The sequence below is a fragment of the Nyctibius grandis genome, chromosome 2 (assembly GCF_013368605.1).
Source record: "Nyctibius grandis isolate bNycGra1 chromosome 2, bNycGra1.pri, whole genome shotgun sequence".
NCBI lineage: Eukaryota > Metazoa > Chordata > Aves > Nyctibiiformes > Nyctibiidae > Nyctibius > Nyctibius grandis.
The window spans coordinates 12251504-12271566 of NC_090659.1; the positions used below are offsets into that span (position 1 = coordinate 12251504).

Sequence of the window (20063 nt, forward strand, 5' to 3'; positions counted from 1 at the left end):
AAAAGAAAAAGAAAGACAAAAAGAAAAAATATATATACACTTATTCCTTTAGTGAGGAACTGAGGAAGTTGTTGGTTGGCTGAATGCTGAAGCAGTTTCACCGCATGATTTTTTTTTGGTGTGTTGTTGAATGTCACAGGGCGGGTTAGTGTGACCTTGAGCTGCATCAGCAGCACAGCAAGGGTCGAGATGCCTGCAGGCGCCCTTGTACTGGATTTGCAAGACAAAAACCTTCAAACTGGCTGAAGGACATCTTAAATCTCTTCAAAGGTTTTCCGAACTAATCTGGGCTGCTCTTAGCCGGATCTGTGCCAGTGTGAGAGGCAAAATTAAAAACAAGGTCTTTGACAGGATGTTGTCTCCTCTTAACCCTTCCCATGCAGGAGGCAGAGCATCCCGGGCGTGCTGGAGGGACACCTGAGCCAGCCAGAGAGAGGAGGCACGGTTCAACCAGCAGCATTCTTTCATAATGAAGTTATGTAAGCAGCCATCGACTAGGAACGGGGCTCTGCACAGCCACCCCCAGCCCTCTCCTCACCCCAAACTTACACCGTCCTTTCCCCCACCGGTATCAGCACTGCAGTGGCACAGCCTGGCTCCCTGCAGGCTCAGGATACAGCCGGGGGAGAGGGGTGCTCTGTGCCTCACGGTCCCCCATAAATACTGTGGGTGAAGATTATTTTTCTGACTGAAAGTGGCACCACCTGCCAGGATATCTTGTGTGTTTAGGCGAGGCAGACAGGAGGAGGAGGAGGGTCAGGAACACACAGAGGGTTGCTCTGGCAGGCATCATACATGTTTTATGAGAAGAAATTAAAAAGCGTCCCAACTCCTCATCTTAACCTCTTATTTCCTTCTCAGTCATCCTGAGCCAAGGAGGAAGTAAGAGGAGAGGACATTAATATGCAACAGGCCTACCAAGAGTTTGGGAGCATGACTGTATGCACTGGGGAAACAAAACTAAATAAATTAATCGCCCGGCCTGCCTGCTCTTGACTGCTCATCACCTGACAAGTGACACAGACGCTTTCTCAAAACTCGAGCGAGCATCCAGAGATAACCTCCAGGAAAGGCCCTAGGAACACACGGTTACTCTATGAAACCACAAGTTTACCCAATGGATTTGGCAGCATTATTTGAATGCAACTATCAACACATCAAAGGGATGGACACTTTCTTCAGAAAGATATTTGCACGCAGAACCTCTAACTTCAGTAAGAGTTTGCCAACTAGGAGTAGCCTTCTGCATGCTTAGTTAGAAAGTAACATGGATTCCCACATCTAAAAGCAGAGAAAAACCATCACCACCTTCTCTTCACCTGTTTTAGTGGTGTTATTGGTCAGATTAAACTATCAAATTTCTGCAGGAAAAAAATAAATACAAATGGGTTAAAGCAACCTCAGTTTAATCGAGAGGAGCCAGCATCGCACTTCAGAACTGTCTTTTACTAATCTCTAGGATATCCGCCAGGCAAGTCCTTGAGGAGAGGAGGAAGAAGGAGCCACTCGTGCCAGCAGAGGGTGGTGTGATTCTTCTCTGGTTGAGCACTGAGGGCTTCGTTAGCCTGGTTTTGTACGATCATTTTTTAAGTACTATAGTCTATTAGACAGGAACAAAACACCTTTAAGTTTACTGAAGAAGGACACGGCTTTGGCAGTTATGTCACAACTGCGATAACACTACTCTACACCTGCTACTAAAATAGATTCACTCCGTCAACTCCCAAGAACTGTGGCTCTTCTCACAAAATACCCTCCTTGTTAGAAGGCTTTAACAATTTTAAGTGTTAGTTTTCAGTAATATCAGCGATCGTGCTTTCTGTACCAGCAGAGGAGGAACTCACACCACACACACGCTTCTCCAGAGACCTGCCAAGGTTTCCAAGGCATTTGTTATGCTTGGACAGAGGGCCACGGCGTTCCCTCAGCGCCTGGATGTCAGAACAACCCCTGTGATTACTCAGAGCAGTCTCAAGGCTTGCTCTCCCCTACGGACCCAGCCCGCCTCTGCTCCGCAGCCATAAGGGAGTGGGAGGCTAGAAGTGGCACGCAACCACGCGTGCCTTCACCACCTCAGAGCCTCAAGCAAACAAAGACTGGGCAGATCCACACATGTGGATCATTCATTGATCTTTCTGCACAAATGTGTCATTTTTCAGGCCTCTGAATGACAGGGTGCCATACAGGCAGCCAACTGTGGTTAAAAAAGAAGTTTGGTCAGTTCGCCTGTTACACAATTATTGCAGAACTGGGTCCTACACAGTGTTTCCTAGAAAACTTCCCAGTTTACCCAGAGTTACCAGGAAAAGGCATTAGCAGAGATCAGTTTAAGTAGTTCACATGTTACATGTCAGCCTAGCAGAAAATACTAAGAAGTATTTTCATGGTATGCACAGCTGACCAAGTAACGCCCACAGTTTCTTAAGTTTCTCCAACATGTAACAAAACAAAAATACATTATGGGTTTTCCAAACATCAAGTGTTGTGAAAACCCCCAAAACAAAAACAAAGAACTCATGTTGCAATGTTCCAGCTGAGCAGGGTGATTTAAAGATGCAACGAAAGCTTTCAAGCCAGGTAGTCGTTGCTGCCAAATAGGGACACATTGTGTGGCACTGTCAAAAGCAGAAGCCAAAACCCAAAAATACAAATTAGCAGCTTTCTTCCAGGGCCACAACAGTCCAGCGAAAACCTTCCAAACCAGGCTGTCCTAAGAACGTCAGACAGAAGCAGCAAGTGTGGTTAGTCAGCACCTAGCCATGACACAAAAGCTACAGCAGCAACCTGCACACCCACACACACAACCATCGTGACACCGTATACATAAAGCCAGATATTCATTTCTGACCATCTGATAAAAATGGTCTTTGCAGCTACAATTTCTCATGGCCGGCAAGCGCAGAGAGGCAGGCTGCTCTCTGCCTGCTGGGCTCCCCACGCAGGCATGCTCACACAAGCATATGCAGGCCCTGCAATGGACGGGACGAGCGTTTTACAACCCATCCAAGTACAGGCTGTCCACGCAACCTTAATTCTACCATTTTCTAACTGCTGATTCTGACTATACAATGTTAACATTCTTCAAGCATAAAGCAGTTATTTCGTACGCAGTATACCTCTGCGCAGCAAAAACAAAAAAAAGGGATAAAGATGGTGAAATTTAATATAATGTATTCTCTTCCCACCCGGACCCCACTACTAAATAAAACCATGTCTGCTAAAGCAAAGATGCTATTGACAAAAAAATTCTCTTGGGAGCAAACAGAGATACTCCCATTGGTACTAGTATTAAAAACGAACAGTTGAAAAATTGTCCTGAGACCATGTCTACCGACGTTGCTGACCTAACTTCCCAGCAGCATCCAAAGCAACCCTTGGTCTATCACTGCACGTGAGAGTTTTCTAGAAAAAAGAGCTGTAAATTGTGATTCTCATTATTATACATTCTGTTACACTGTTTATGAGCTAGCTATAGTGTAAAGCAATTACAACTCATTTTAAGTGCAAATTAGGTAAGGGGGGGCTACTTTTTTTAAGTAACCTGACTAAATAGAAAATTTGATAAATTGCTCTTTATAGTGCTATTAATATATTAGTCATATTAATACAGTTAAAGTAAGTGTGTTTTCATGGAAAAGGACGCATCACCAGATACAAACTAAGTACTGAAATAACATGAGCACAGATAAATCTTATTCTAAGATTTTTTCTTATAAAGAAAAAAAAACACACTTGAGAAATTAAAATGAATACGATCACGAAATGTTAGGTACATCTACTTGACTATAGATATATGTATAGGTCTATATGAATTCTACCCATCTAAACTAAAGTCACAGAAATTAGATGTAAAGAAGCAAAGGCAGAGAAGTCTCATCATTAGCGTATTCATTTCAAGTATACTTAATATAGCTAGCATTCTTACACTAGTATGCAATATACTACTTGTGTATAAGAAATTAATATAGTAACTACTGCTTAAGAGTAACAGTTAGGGCAAGAAGTATTGAATAATGTAGATTAAAGTGATCAAATACAGTGATTCTTTCCATGTCCACAGGGAGGGGAAAAAAAGTCTTAATAGATTATCAGTGTTTATACAGTTACAAAGGAAATAACCTTATTCTACTGAGATCTCAATACCCAGGCATCTTCCGCACCTCGATGGTAAAACCAGGAGTTTAATTTAGGTCTCCCAGCAACTCTCAAATACTCACAGCAACAATCCTCTACAGACGTTTTGCCAAAAGTAGTAACTTCCAAACCTGGGGACACCTCTCCACAAGATGGATCTCATAAAAGAAGGCTGACTACTTGCACGGATAGCACCACTCATTTTGGGGGGTTCCTTTCCTGCTTCAGACATCTCAGATACCCACCTAAAGACATTATCAACACTTCGTATTACATACACCCGTGAATATAGTTTATTCTAGTATTTAACTTGTGTCCTGATCAGGAATTACATGAGCATTTGCAGAAGAATAAGGACTTTATCCATGTTTAAGATTAAGTGTGTTTTGCTGAATCAGTGCCCTGAACCTTAATGCAGGTTTTTCTCATTGCTGTGCCAGTTTATTTTATTCAGTACAAAGCCACCAACAACCTTTGAGTTCTTCTGCTCAAGGTCATTTTTAACATTCACAAGCACAGCTTTTTGGCTGTCTGCAGAGCAGAGATTTTTTTTTAACATGCATTTCAGAGCAAAGTGATGTCTGGAAACACCTTTAAATGGTGAAAAACATCCTTTAAAGTTGTCTCAATCAGTTGTCTGTTAGTAATTCTACTTGGCTACCTTTATTACTGTAGGCTCTAATTTAGCCTTCAATCTCTGCAGCCACCCATATCTGGAAGGTATAAACATGATCTAAAAATCAGTTTCAACTCCTGCAATCTCAAAGTCTAAGCTACACCTCCCACTCTTAGCCTTTGAAGGCACCCAGCAAAGAACCAGGTCCTTGAGCTCCTTCTCCTGGTCTGCCAGACACAACCTTTTCCAGATTTGCACTTAAAAGAGGTGTGGGGAGCAGCCTACACTGAACAATAATTTGCAATATAAAAAAAGTTTATTTATACTATGTTTTATAAAGAAGATGCCCTATTCCCCCGTCCTCTTCTTTCATCATCCCAACCAACCTCCTTAGGCTTCTGTATCACTTCCTTCTTCTTATAATTAAGAATGTGGGATTGAGGGGGAAAAAGTAAGCACTTATTTTACACTTTTGATTGCACTGTATTAACTATTATTAATATTTTGTCAGCACCTGATTGGTAAAGAAATATCACAAGCCTGGGAGGAAAAAAAACCCACATTGACAAATGCATCAGTCTCTGTATCATCACAGAAACATTACACTGCCCATATTCACCTTCAAATGCTCTTGTTTAAATACTCTTCTATCGTCTTTGGAAATCTCAGATATCATTACAAAGCAAGAAGCAGCATACTGATGACAGAAAATACAGCTAGTTACGAAAAGTAAAAAACTGGAAGCGTCTGGCAGGCAACCATCTTTTGTATACAGGCACTTCATTTCCATGTACGTGCATCTACATAGACGTGCGTACTTTATCCTGGTACCCCAGGCCACTTTGAGAAGAGAGTAAGAAGCTGACAACCAGATAAGCACAATAGGAGAATTAATTACACTTGTACAGTTCCAGCAATGATCACACTGTGATACTGTTGCCATGTGTCCAACAAAATAGCTGAAGCCAACAGTAGTCAGCAGTGATTTCTGGTTATTGAGTGTATTTGCGTACTCCACTGCCAACTGCATTTCCTTCTCCCAAACATGCTCCGTTTTATCTTCAACGATACTAATTCTGAGATCATACAGTGACTCAAACCTCTTCTCTTCTCTAGCTAGCAAGAGTGTCAGAAACCCATCTACCACACGCATTCTCTTACTATTTAGTTATTTCACTTTACAGCATTCTTAATTTAGGATTGTTTTGCCTTATACTCAAGCCACGGATTCCTGCTTTACTGCATACATCTAAATTTGCAACATATTAGGCTCCCCTTTTTTTTTTTTTTCAACCTTAGAAATTCAAATGTTTATGAATCTCTAATACCTTTGTAAATTTCAGACCTCTTGACTATTTCCTACCATATAACTCAGAAGTAGTATTACATCTCACATTAAAGTCAACAGAAACTTTAGTAGGAGCAAGTGAGATTTATCCTGTTCCTAGTCAAAGCCACTGCCGTAAGCTTACGTATGGACCAAGTCATCAGAACCAGTAATGTTTTTAAATTAAAAAACAAAACAAACAAAAAAAACCCACAAAAACCAAAAAAAAACCAAAAAAAAAACCAAAAAAAAACACAAAAAAAACAAACAAACAAAAAAAAACAAAAAACAAACAAAAAAAACCCAACAAAAAAAAAACACACCACAAAAAAAGAAAGGAAAGAAAGTTCTCAGGCAATTATCCTGAACTATTCTCTTCCCTTTCTGTGAAACACTAGACAGACCCTTTTGGAAACAAGGGTCTAGTGTTTAGAAACAATTTGTCTTGTAGTAAACACAAACCCTCAAACCAAACACATTGCCTCGATAAAATGAATGCGCAACATAAAAATTTTTTAAACTACAGTGGATCTTGCCAAGTTACTCGCTTAGGAAAATACAGAGCACGCTAGAATTGCTCTGTTTTTTTACAGAGGACACATTAAGTTTATATTTAGTGCACATCACAAAAAATAACTCCAGTTTCTCAAAGTGTAACACGGTCCGTGCAAGTTTGTCTTATTCTTAATATTTTGCCAGTAGTACAACCATCCCCACCACCCTCCCAGGCTGATTGATTTAAAGAATCAGAAATATGAAGCTTTCACAAATTTTTTAAATGCACCCAAAGATTTCAAAACATTTACAAGACCTTTGTCACTTTTCAATTATTTTCATTTATGGATGACTAACAACATGTCTGAGTGCCAAACATTGACACAAACCACAAGAGGCATGAATCTATATAAAAACACAGATTTGCTAAATTAAAATACTGCAAGAATAATTATTTTCCTCAAAGAAAAACAAAAAGCAACTTAAAATTAACTTTTTCAGCTTTCCAAACTTTCATTAACATCACAAAAATGGTTTGAGCTATTAGAAATGTACACAACCTCCATAATCATGAAAAACAACATTATTCCATTATTTCATCTTTTCTGCTGTACAAGTAAACTACTAGTGAAAAATCATGGATAAGCAGAACCTGCAATATTGGGAAAAAGCAAACTCAGTATTAATTTCAAAAAGATAAAGGAAGGGGAATGTTTTGGTTACTACTAAATATAACTTATATCCTTTATAAAACAGTTGTATGCATAAACATCAGATGTCATCCTACAGGTTGTTTCAACTTTCAGTGGTTAATGGATCAGCCATATTAGGGAGAGATCTGACCCAAAACCCTAAACCTTTCCTCCTTGCATTGTTTTGCATGTGATTAACAAGCATCAAACAAAGCATCACCAATCAACAAAGTATTGACCATTGAAAAAATAAGAGGACCCAATCTATTTGCTCAAGAGAGCAAAATTAGCAGTATAGTACCTCCCCCTCCCCCCCCCCCCCCCCCCCCCCCAAAAAAAATGCCTGAGACAACCAACAAATCTAACAACCATACACAGAGCGTGGCTACACAGATGGCTTTGCGTCGTGGATCCCAACATTACCCAAAGGATCTCCCATGCTCATGAAGCAGCCTCCTCCTCTGATCTGTCACCTTCACCATCGGAATATAAAGAACAGACAAGAAAGCGCTGTGGGAATAATCTCATGGAAATTTTCCTTCCCTTAATTCTTTTCCTAGGTATGAGGTTTTCCACAGCAGTAGCACTTTGGCTCTGGAATATTCATACTCACTACCACCTGACATCAAGGTTCATTTCTCTGTGAAAGAGTCTCCAAAGGATAATAAAGTAAAAGCCTGAACACTTGCAAGAAGCATGTAATAACGCAGAGAAGCACTGAAGATTACTCCCGCCCTAAGCAAAGGGAATAAATAGATAATCATGGAAAAGAAACTACTAAGATCTTCCAAAAGCCTTCTACTTAAGAGCAGAAAAAGAACCTGGTCTTTAAACAGAACAGCCATCAACATCTACTGTATGTGTCTTTCGAGGCAACCTGGGTCAGAAATTCATATAATTCATATAAAACCTTTTTTTTTTGTTTGTTTTGTAATCCAAACCGGAATGCCCAAGCTGCAGCTTGCTGGCCAGATCCAATCCACTGTAACAATTTATCTGGCCAGCTGCCCACTCATTGCTGTCCTCCCCAACGGCTAATTAGATATGGGAAGGAAGCAGGCAAGGGCTAGAAGAATTACTCTCACATCTGATTTCCCACCGCTGTGTTTCATAAGAGCCTGCAGCCTCTGCCCTGTCAAAAAACTGGTCATAGATTATCATGCAGTAGCGATGGTGTTCACGTAACTGTCACATGAAGCAAAATTCACATACATTAACAGGCATATCTGTTAGCATGACCAGTCCTGTGTCAGCATGACTGTATATTACCCATACGCTTCTGTTACAACATATACATGCTCCATCCTAACGCAGTTATCCACGTGGCTACAGGCACCGTCATCTGCTGTCCAAACCCTCCGTAACAAATGTTGCTCCCTGGAGATGCTGGTCACCAGTTCTCCGTATCAACAGGTTTCACACTGATCCAGGCAACAAATGCCTTAAATTGGGGTGTGTTTCTTTCTTTCAGAACAGGTACAGTTCACTGAGGAAGGCTCTCCATGCTCCCTGAGTAACATTTAACTGTAAGTTGAGAGTGACTGCTAGCTGCCACCATAACTCGATCAGGGCATGCATACTAATGCTCTTGGACTGCTGCCATGTTATCCATACATGTTTTATTATAGCTCATCTCTTTAATGTGTAAGACATTTATCTTTGATTCTTTCAAAATGAGAAAGAAAAAAAAAAATCCTGATACTGTAGAACTGATTTTAGCACAGTTCAGGCTATTTAAACCCGGTCACTGTAAGCTCTTCAAGCAGATGTTTCTTTGTCATCAGACAAGAGTAACAGCTCCGAGTCATTTTTTGCCTTATTAACAAACTTTTCTGAAAGGTAAGGGCTAGAATTTCTAGTAACGATCAGGTAAGCTTCTAGCCACAGTTTTTCCATTTATCAGCAGGAGGTTCCAAAATTAAAAATACAGAAAAAGAATTCTGCCTATGGAATTATCCTCTCTATTTTACTGAATCTTACCACAAGCGTATGGATAGGTAAGTACAAAGACAACAGTGACTGAACCTGAGCAGAAGAAATCTAATCACATGAATCAACCTACTGTCTTCGACACCAGTTAGTCATGGCGGGGGTGGGGGGGGGGACACACAACAGATGGACAATGGGACAAACACAAAACTTGCAAAATTGAGTCCATAAATTCAAGAGCAGATTAGTGACCATGATGGGGGGGGTGGGGGGAGCCACACAGACACTGACCAACTGTCATCGGAAATATGAAGATCTTCCTATTCCTTAGGCAGACAGGGAAATCAAGGAATGCAAAAGAGAAAAGCACCATGTCAAGAACAATGAAGGCTCATTGATATGCCCTTTTGGAACAAAGCTACTGGATTGTATTCTGTTATCTAAAAAAATAAAACCACCTCTTCCCAATATGGTTTTTCTCAGGATGAACTGTATCAGATGTCTTGCAAGAACATAATTAATTCCAGAAACCTGAGTATCAGTGGTGTTAAAAAAAAACCCAACCAAAATGTATACTTGAATTAACTTGACCAACTACTCATAAAAATTTACCAACCCACATGGAAACAGGATTTACTAGTCTTTCACAATGGTAGAGAACATGTAGAAAATTCTTTAATCCACCCATCAAGAAAACAACTTTCTACTTCTCAGTTGTTTGCTTTATTGGATTTATTTCCTGTTTCACTTCAAATGTAAGCAACTTCTAAAGTCATACCTTCTTACAACCACTAACATGACATATAAGTGTCACACAATGTCATTCACCAACACAGAAACAGTGGTTACGTGTTACAGGCATTATATACACCACACTACCAACCCCCATACGGAAAGCAGCAGGAAAGGGCCAAAACATCTGACTAATTTTCACCTGTACTTAACACAGTTGAGCTTCTCCATCAGAGTAGTTAGGGTTTCAGTTTCTAAGTAGTAGCCTGTACGGGTTCACGAAAACCACGGTACAAACCTGGACATGGATTTGAACTCTGGTTTCTGGGTCTATCGCTCTATGGTAGAAGTGGGTGAGTTCTTTTCCTCTACCAGCTGCACATGGCATTTACACTCTCCTACCTTGTTCTCTCTTCCTGCTGTCTCCCCCTAATTTGTTGCCAAAAAATGTACATTGGACAAAACATGTCCATGCTCTTTTTAAAACAAATAAAAAGTTCAAACAAGTAGGGCTTACAACCTGCTGAACTTGATAACGTCCCCAGAAAGGATTTTTCCCCTTTAGTCAGATGTAACACACCATAACTCTAGTTCTGTGGATGTAAACAAAAACATTGAATAGGCAGTCTTCGACTGCACCCTCTCAAAATACAACTCAATTCAGAAAAAAAAAAAGTTCTTGGCAGTTCATAGCTTGATGCATAGATGATGGCTTTATATGGAGAAAGATACAGAAGTTTTTTAGTTATTTCTAATAGGCATGCTCTTTGGCCAGAACACTCCTGTTCTCCCGTGTGACATCTGTGACTGAGCCGGAGAGCGTAAGAGGCTGAACACTGCTGTTCCCCTGAGAAGGGAAGGAGTTGTTCCCTGGAGAGGGAAGATACGCAGGGCAACAAAGCTGCTTCCCGTGGAGCCTGGCAGGCACAGGCAAGACCTGGGCTTTGCTGGTCCACCCCTCCAGAGCAGCCACCAGCACAGCTGAGCACCTGGCTTACTCTCTTCTCTTGTAACAGCCAAAAGAGACATGCAGAAACCAAACCACAGAGTCAGTTTTCAATCCAGTTCCGTCTCACATAACAAAATTTTTGCAACAGGCATACATAGTTGCAAATCCTCCAGTGAAACTCAGATTTTGCCATGCCAAACTTGGCTTTTTTTTATAAGTTTCTGGAAAAACTTACTCTGGGAGAAGATAGGAGAGGGAGTATATTTTAAATAATCTACACTAAAAAAATCTGAAGGATACAGCTGTTGCAGGCAAACAAAAGAATAATTGTCGATTCTCATTTTTGATCTAAAGAAGGATACTGACATCAACAAAAGACAAAAAAAAAAGTGATACATGACCTTAGACACTCGAAATGAAGAGGTTAAAGGATTCAGGCTGATTTCTCATCAGGAAAGAAGATATTCTGAGATGACCTTAAGTTTTCAAAGTTACATAAAGCAACTGGAAATAGAAGTAAATAGATAGGTCCTGCAGAAGTATTTCATGCTAAGGGTGGTGGAATAAACTACTAGAGGTGGTGACTGAATCAGAAAGTTTAGATGAGTTCAAGAAAGACCAAAATTAGTTTCCAAGTCAATGATGGAGCAGCAGCTTCAAAACCAGTCACTTTGCTTTTTGTTCATGCAAGGTAAGTCTTAATATTACATGCCATCATTTTAGAGCACCTTTTATGTCTTTAATATTGTACCCCATTTGCCTTTATTAAAAAATTAGGTTGTACATCCATTTTATTAAAACATTACAATGATTAATCTCAAAAAAGAAAAGCCGACACCATAGCCAGCGTGCAGCACTCATGCACAGATCGGACCAGCCTTCCCAAAAACCACATTTTATATGGACGTAGGCCACCCCAGGCCTCAGATGTGACTGAAAGGCATCCTGAAAAGGACGCTCCCTGGTACTACAGCTGCCCCAAGCTGAAACCCGCATACTCAGCCAGGTGTGACGTCTTTCCCACCTCATTTTCCTCCCCCCAGTCACACAAGGGGAATCATTACGCAGTCCAAAGCTGTGAGACTATTTCAGCCTTAATCTGTGACTGCAAGACGACCTGAATACAGGCCTCCGGGGCTATGCTGAGTTTGGGCACTGTCGAAAATCTGTACTAAGTTCTCAGAACATTTGATGCTGCTTCTATTATTTTCAAGACCTAACTCAACAGTAGAGCTGTTTGAATATGCTTTGAAAGAAATGCAGAGGATATACAGGAAAGTGAACAGCGCTTGGGGATGCTGTTGGGCCAAGCCGTATAAATGGAGGCCAAAAAAAGAGGAAACATTTAGAAGAAAATCAAGGATTCAGAAAAAAAAAAAGAGACAAAAACCATGCAGAAAGCACATCACCCCAACAAACAAATAAAAAAAGCAATAACAAAATGGAAAGCAGTTAGGATTAAGAACTAAAAAAGTAAATCAGATTTAATCCAAATGCTTTTAGTCAGCCATGTTGCAACACAACTGTTGCATTATTTCCCACATTTCAGTCAGCATGCACACACTCACCCAAATAGCTGTATCTTAATCCACACCAGTTTGGTTTTGCTGCTCAGCTCTAGACTACATCCTTGTCTTGCCCAGGATTGAGAGACTTAATTAGGGTTTAGGTCATGCAGCATGGCTTGTCCCCCTGTGCACCTTTTAGTCCAAGACAGACAGCTTCTCTCAGACCTCTCCAACCTCCTCAGTAGCATCTTCTTCTAACACTTCCAAGTCAGTGCCTGGTTCACTCACAGCCCCAGTACTAGTGCAATTCCTCAGTGGCTGAAGGTCAGAATGCATACTTGAGGATGGGGAGAAGACATGGGGGGTGGCAGGAAAGAGGAAAAAAATTAAGGGAAGAGTAAGAGGGGAAAAAAAAAAAGATGGTGTTTCCAAATACGGAGTGCCTATTAGAAAAAGAGAACCACTGCTTTAAAATACAACTTCAGGCTTTAAAATATATTAGGTGAAGAATCAGCCTTACTAGTCAATTAGCTAGCTTTACTGGGTATGAATCTAGCTGCTAGTATTACCTGAGCTTTCTCCACCCCCACCCTCCCCCCAATCAGTTTCATTGTGGAAGAATTTAATTATTATTTTCATTACGATATGCATACATTATAAAATGAGCCTGCACAGAGAAAATGAGTACTTTAAGAAAATAGGTGTAATAATGAGTGATCCGTTTATGGGTTTTTTTGCAATAAAAATGAAGACACTCTCAACAAGGCCACCTTTTAAAACATACTTTTAATAAAATAATTCATAATAGTCATAACACTAAATTTGACACCCCTCCTTTTCTTAAAACAGGATTAGTCCAGTGCCTTGAATTTTAATACAACTTAAAATCAAATCAAAACAGGTTTTTTTATTAACTTCCCTATCAAAAATTTCCTGAAAAACTTAACTTGAACACATTTCACAATAACAGAATATTAAAGATTTTTGGTTTGGTTTGTTTTTAAAAAATCAGTTCCAAAGACATCCATTATACTGCATTCCCAGAGAAATAATACTGCAGACATCATATAATATGCTGGTATTCCAAATAAACCGTAGGGAAAATTGAGAGGAAAAAAGTTAAATGGAGTTTGCAAGTAAAATAAAGATACATGTATTTATTTAGGAGTTCTGCAGCATAAATAAAAATCTCAGAGCCCTGAAGTAATAAAAGCACATCTGTATGGATGCGACAGAAATAAGTGAGAGAATGCTAACACCTGCATACTACTTATAGTCCAAACAAAACATTAGAATTACTGACTTTTAGTAATAACAAAACATGAGTTCTTGTGTTTTATGCGGCCCTAGTTAACAACACAGTGCAACACTTCAATTTCACCCACAAACCAGCTTCAATAAATTATTTACTTTTCATGGCCCACCAAACACATGCTAGGTGATTTACAGGTAAGCACCAAGCCTGTCACCAGAACGTACACTCTGCTCTCCAGCAAGTGTCCCTGTGGAGCTCACCATCTGACCACTGGTCATGTCTACACACGCTCACCTGTAAATCAATCACTGCTACATGGGGACCATTCAACAGGCTACTACTTCCAGCTCTTTGAAGGGGCTTCCTGCTTCAGAGCTGGGTGAACAGTACACATGCTCGTGTCTTGCCAGTGACACTGCAGGACCCAGCCTCGTAGCCCAATCCGCCTCTGGTGTCCATGTATACTGACACAAGAGGAGCAAGGAGTCACAAAGAGTTTGCTTCTGCTGCCCATGAAGAGATGGCACAGGGGTGATGCCCCTGCAATGCTTCAGCATGAATAGTTAGCCCTACCTGGGCAGATCTCTGGAGGCCCTGGAATGCCAACTTCCATTTTGAAAAGGTGTTGTTGAGTCTTCACTCAACTAGGATGAAGGGCATCTGACACAACCACAAGCCATAATAACAGAGCATCCTTGCCTTTCCATGCTTAGATGTGGATGCCAAGCCAGAATTCACTTGACCAAATAAAGATGTTTACAGTGTAGGTGTCTGTACCTGAACAGGTCATGTTAGGCTCCCTTTACAGCCCATGCGAAGAACTAGGCTCTTGTACTGAACTCATCCTATAGCACATGTCTAAAGGAGGTCAAATGAATCACACCCTAAAAGTGCCCATTTCTGTCCCTTGCCTGGTAAGAGCTCTACATGGTTCCTGTTTCTCTTTTCTGAATATAGGGTCTGCCCCTCACCTTCCACTCAAGAGGCAGACATCTATAATGCAAGTGAGATAAATACCACACTATGTCCTAGCACAATCTTAATCCTCTTCGTTTAAGAATCAGTAACAAAACACTGATCATGTAAGTTCTCAGGGTTTCCCACTCCATACAGTGGATGCCTGCTAGCGGGTAACACCAGTCCTTCCCATAACTGCTTTTAGTTACATGACACCAATTAGATTGTTTATTTCAACATAATCGGCAGCTTCCACTTACTTCTTCAGTACTTTTCCCCTCAGATGTCACAAGAATTGCCTCACTCCGGGTAGTAACTCTTCTCATTAGCATAGAAACTTCCTCTCGTCCTTACCAGTCTTCAAAAAAGACTTACAAAAAGATCTTTCCCTTTAGGTGTGACCTATATATTTTCGTCAATTTTACTTCCTTATTCCCTTTAAGTTTTCTATTTCTTAAGACTCTTGTCTTTTGTTCTACACTTTTTTTTTTAAAAAAAAAAGTATTATCCAAAATCTGTTGAAACGAATGAATCTTCAGTTGACTTTGAATCAAACCACCTGATCAGGTTTATTATCTCTGTTACCTCTTATTTTTCCTTGTGGAGTCCTCATTTTTATTGGATAGTCAATAACTAAAATTACAAATATTCTCAAATTCTCTAATTCTATTTCTGTTTTATTTCCTAACCTTTTCCAGAAACAAGTAACTTTTTTCCTTATTTCCGATCTCTTTAATGCCTCTCCTTTCTTCTCCTAAACTGTGTTCCCAAAGCTCTCCAGAAGCCAGACTGAGTGGAGAAGGGTTAAAACGTGTTCAGGAAAGGGAGCTGGATAGACTTTTTCTCTTCTGTCCAATGCAGACATACAAGCTGAATTCTCTCAGCCTGCAGGACCAGGTAGTCCATCAGCTAAGCAAGAAGAGGCATGATGTAGCTGTACAGCTAGAAACTGGTCCCAGCTCCCTGTACTACAGTTTATGGCTTTAGATCAAATTTATCTCCCCTCTTCCTCCTTTGTATCCTTTTATAACCATAGTCATCTTGGTCAGCTGTTGGGCATTTGCCAATACACATTCAGACATCTCACAGTAGTTGTAAGAGAACAGTTTTTCCAGGCCAAAGGTGTGACTGTATTTATATTCCCCTAGTTCACTCCAGCTTTGGTGTGCAGTTGACATGCAGAGCTCCAGACAAAACCCCTCCTTCTCAAAATTACTTCTGCTCCTCAACATTTTTCTTCACTGAACTGACCAACCTCATCAGAAACGGCATGGCCAGGAAAAAAGCATCGAACACCTTCTCCTGGGGTAAAGCAGGCCCTATTATAGTCTATTCAGCTGTGAGGCTTGGGGAGGGTACTTTAAGCTTAAAGAACTTGTCGATGGCTTTAATGGTTTGATAAATCTCCTTTCCCAGCAGGAAGGAAGCTTTCTGTGCCTGGCAGTGAACTGTAGTCTTCCACAAAGCTGAAAGAAAACAGCACTTATCTAAATTTAGCTTGCCATATTTTCAAAAACCAGTCTGTGTGAGGAAACGTCTTTTGCTTTCATTTCATGCAAAACGTTCAATTAAATTCTCTCAGGAAAAAAGCCCTTTTATGTATAAAGGCATGTATGCTATTTTTTCTTTAAAATATATTTCACTCGTCTTCCCACATGGCTGAAGTGGAAAATCTTAGTGTAGCGATTATAAACCCACATTAACCTGCCTTTCTTCAGGGGTAAAGGAGAACAGGAGAAGCACTGAACAATTCCTCGTCTCCACAGGCAAAGAAATAAGATATGCCTGGTGCTGAGCCTGCTCAGCAAGCTGACTCCACCAGAGCAGGTTGGGAGCACATTCCACAGTCAAAAGTCCTTCTCGAAGAACTTCCTGCCAATGGCTACTTGACATTAAAAACTAGGATGATCTAGGTCAAGTATCCCGGTTGACATTAATTGCTATGTTGGACCAAAAAAGCAGGCAGCCTCTCAGCCAGAGCTCAAGTCACGTTAGGCTTAAAAGCAATCAAGGCCAAAACCTTGAATTGCACCCAGAAGCCAAAAGGAAGCCAACGCAGCTGTTGAAGAACTGCCCAAGCGTGTTCTTGCCACCCATGCCCTCTCCGCAGACAGGCAGCTGCCTACTTCTCAGGCTGAAGCTTCGTAGCACTGGTCAAGCGCAGCCTCAAGAACAGACAAGCCTGCAGCCTCACGTGGTGATCACAGTGTCAGAGACTGCCACCATGACACAGAACCCCCTTAAGGAGACTTTTTTGTGTCCTGATGCAGAAGGCTGCGAGACTGGTGGCTGTACATACCTCAGAAAAACAGCAAGTTACAAAATGTTTATATAAAAGGACAGATGAAATGCTCCAGCATCTAGCAAACTAGTACTACCTACCTTTAGTGCTTTACCTCTGTTTGCTGCTACTTTTATCTCCACATACTCTGAAGGGAAAGAGCATGCTACATCCAACTGGAAGGGAAAGATGACCTGGAAAAGCAAGTCATCTTTTTATTGACAAGAGCACAAGACTGGATGACTCTCAACTATCCAGAGAAGTCAACAAATGCTTCAGAACACCATGTGAGAGTGTGTTGGCTGAAAACAGAATAAAAAAAAAAAAAAAGGAAAAACCAAAACACACACAAAACAACACACTCCCAAAGAAAGGATTGCTTTTTTGTTGTTGTTTTTCTGTTTTTTTAAACAGAAAATGCAATTCTGTTGGACTATGACATGAAATAAAAGCAACTGCAAGACGACTTTTTTGAAGGCAGAGTACATAACAGTGCTGAGGAAGAATCTGGAGAAAGAAAGCAGTAGCCAGACAGATCAGCACTCCAAGGAGTCACAAACAAACACACATGACTTTTTGAGAGGGGACAGATAAACACACATCACACAGTAACAAAGTAGTCGAAGCTATCACTGTTGATGAGGCAAAGACCAGAATAAAGGATTTAAAAACCTGAAACATTCATCTGATACCAAAGATCTCAGATGATTTTTTTTTTTTTTTCAAGGGAAGATGACTGATTAGGAACAGTAGTGATTTTGAGAATGCACCTTACTAGTGCAAACAAGACAGAATTCAAATTCACATTTTCAATCCTAGAGTTATCATCACCGCCAATGCCAAGGAATCACAGAATCAATCAGGTTGGAAGAGACCTCTGGGATCATCGAGTCCAACCGTTGCCCTGACACCAGCATGTCAACTAGACCATGGCACTAAGTCACTAAGGAGGTCGATTCTGGAACCACTACTTATGCTGAGGAGTATCTCCTTCCATATACTCTTGCAATTATTTCCAAAATATTACTTGTAGTAGATGAATAACATTTCAAGGTATACAATGAATTCACATAAAGAAGAGAGGCAACTCCTAGAGCTCTTGCCATTAATATATTTTCTAAAGCTGCAGCTGGAACAGAAAACAACCAGGCGCTCATCTTACTTATCCACACGGCTTGAACAACATGGTCTTTTATACAACGGAGATAAAAGGAACAGATTAATTTTTAAAAAGAGAGAGAGATGAAAATATAGAGTTGTACTCCATAACTCAAAGCAGGTTTCCAAATTATAATCAATAACTCCCTTTGCATTTAAGCACTGCTGAATCTTAATGTTTTTAAAATGTCTAAGTGCCAGAAAAAATAATTTTATTATAGATAACTATATTAGAGTCTGACTGTAGTATTTGAAGTTCTTTGCAAACCAAATATGGATTAAGTGCCCAGTTGTATTGTTATAAAATTTCCTTACAGTGCTGTAATATGATAGCTCAAGCGACAGACCCTGAGTTAATATTTAGCATACAACCTGATAGCTACATGTAGACCCAAACACAGCTGGAAAACCAAAAGTCTACAACAAGTCCAACAATATTTGTATTATTTTATCCAAAAGATTAAGAATACAGGTGTCATACTTTTCAAAGCAGGAACAACATTTGAACTAAGTAATTTATCAGTCCAGCCAACTATTTGGCAACTACAGCATGTACAGTACTGTGGACATTGACAGCTCGGTCAGTCCAATGACAACACAAAAAGACAATTTTAGCCCACAAAATACCAGCTCTTTAGCCAGTAAAGACACCTAACACTTTGTACAAGTTTTCTGAACTTACTATTTCACATTTGGCCCAAAATTGTTTGTGTTAAGGATCATACCCTAAAAATCTAGCCAGTGCCATTTAAAAAAACAAAAAAACCCTAAAACATAATGCCTTAAAATAATTTTTTTCCTGTTCTATACAGTGCATACTGTTCCAGATCCAGGTAAGGAATAAAATGTTCAAATATGGCAAAGTCAAAATTAACCCTAAAAGTACATGTAATAAGAAGTACAAAACATTTCTCAACGTAAGCCAACAGGAATCACCACAGTCTGTCTGTATTACAGGGAGAAAGTCTGGTGGATGTCCCAGTGATCACGTTCTGCAAACTAGAGCAGACCTTTCCCTTACCCATTCGGACATTAGGAAAAGGTTCTTCACTGAGAGCGTGGTCGGTCACTGGAACAGGCTCCCAGGGAAGTGGTCACGACACCAAGCCTGTCAGAGTTCAAGGAGCATCTGGACGATGCTCTTAGTCATATGGTTTAGTTCTCGGTAGTCCTGAGAGGAGCAGGGAGGTGGATTTGATGAGCTTTATGGGTCCCTTCCAACTCGAGATATTCTCCAATTCTATACCCGTATTTGCAGTCAACAAAATGTTGATAACCTATTAATACTTTTCAGAGGCTTCTTTGATTTGGAAATACGCAATCATGCCTTTTCTGCTCTTTCATTCACATGAGGACATCAATACTTTGTTATAGGTCTCGTACAGCCTTCAGAGCAAAGCTCTGCAACACTGCATATCGAACAGGTATTCACGTACGCAAACTCCTAGCACAGACAACAGCTGCACAGATCCAAGATTGATGGCAGGAACCAAGAATACCAACCAGCAAGTCCAACTTCTGTGTTAAAGGAAAAACGCCCCCAGAACCGCAGATCTCAGCGCCCTCTGCTCAATCCCATTACGTGTGGCAGCCAGCTACATCCCAGCTATCCATGGGGGAGCAGGCCAAGGTTTCACTTGGCTTTCGCACAGCCTGGAACTGCCACTGCATCAAGCAGAGAACCCAAACACCAGGACTATCCAGGACCCCTGAAGGTGACTAAAAAGGAGAAAGGCAGAAAGGGCTTCTTCAGTTCAGTGCATTCACGCTGAACACGCAACGCAATATGGAAACCACAACACACACAACCCCACATCTCCCTTTCCAACACACCTCTTTGGAAGTGCCCATTTCTGCTCCCAGATTTACTTGTTTACTGCAATTTAATCCTAGAGCCCCCTACACCCATCTCCCTCCTACCACTGTTCAGTGATGCTTCTACACGACACACGCACAAAAAAAAGAGGAGAGCATTTAAGGGATATTTATCTCATTTTGATTCAGAAGAAGTGCTACAATGAGTTGTTAAT

The 20063-nt window shown here is 40.6% G+C and overlaps 1 protein-coding gene across 7 annotated transcripts in view; it reads right to left on the minus strand.

Annotated features, from left to right (window-relative positions):
- Positions 1-20063, minus strand: part of NRIP1 (nuclear receptor interacting protein 1) — an 80798-nt gene that overhangs the window by 37675 nt on the left and 23060 nt on the right. For 2 of the 7 annotated variants that reach the window (XM_068422344.1, XM_068422310.1), the window contains exons 3-4: positions 16977-17069; positions 12443-12719 (exon numbers count right to left, since the gene is read on the minus strand). The exons of 4 other annotated variants lie outside the window; for them this stretch is intronic. The gene's annotated coding sequence lies outside the window, so the exon portion shown is untranslated. The remainder of the gene's footprint in view (positions 1-12442; positions 12720-16976; positions 17070-20063) is intronic. One more of the 7 variants, XM_068422326.1, reaches the window with a different exon arrangement.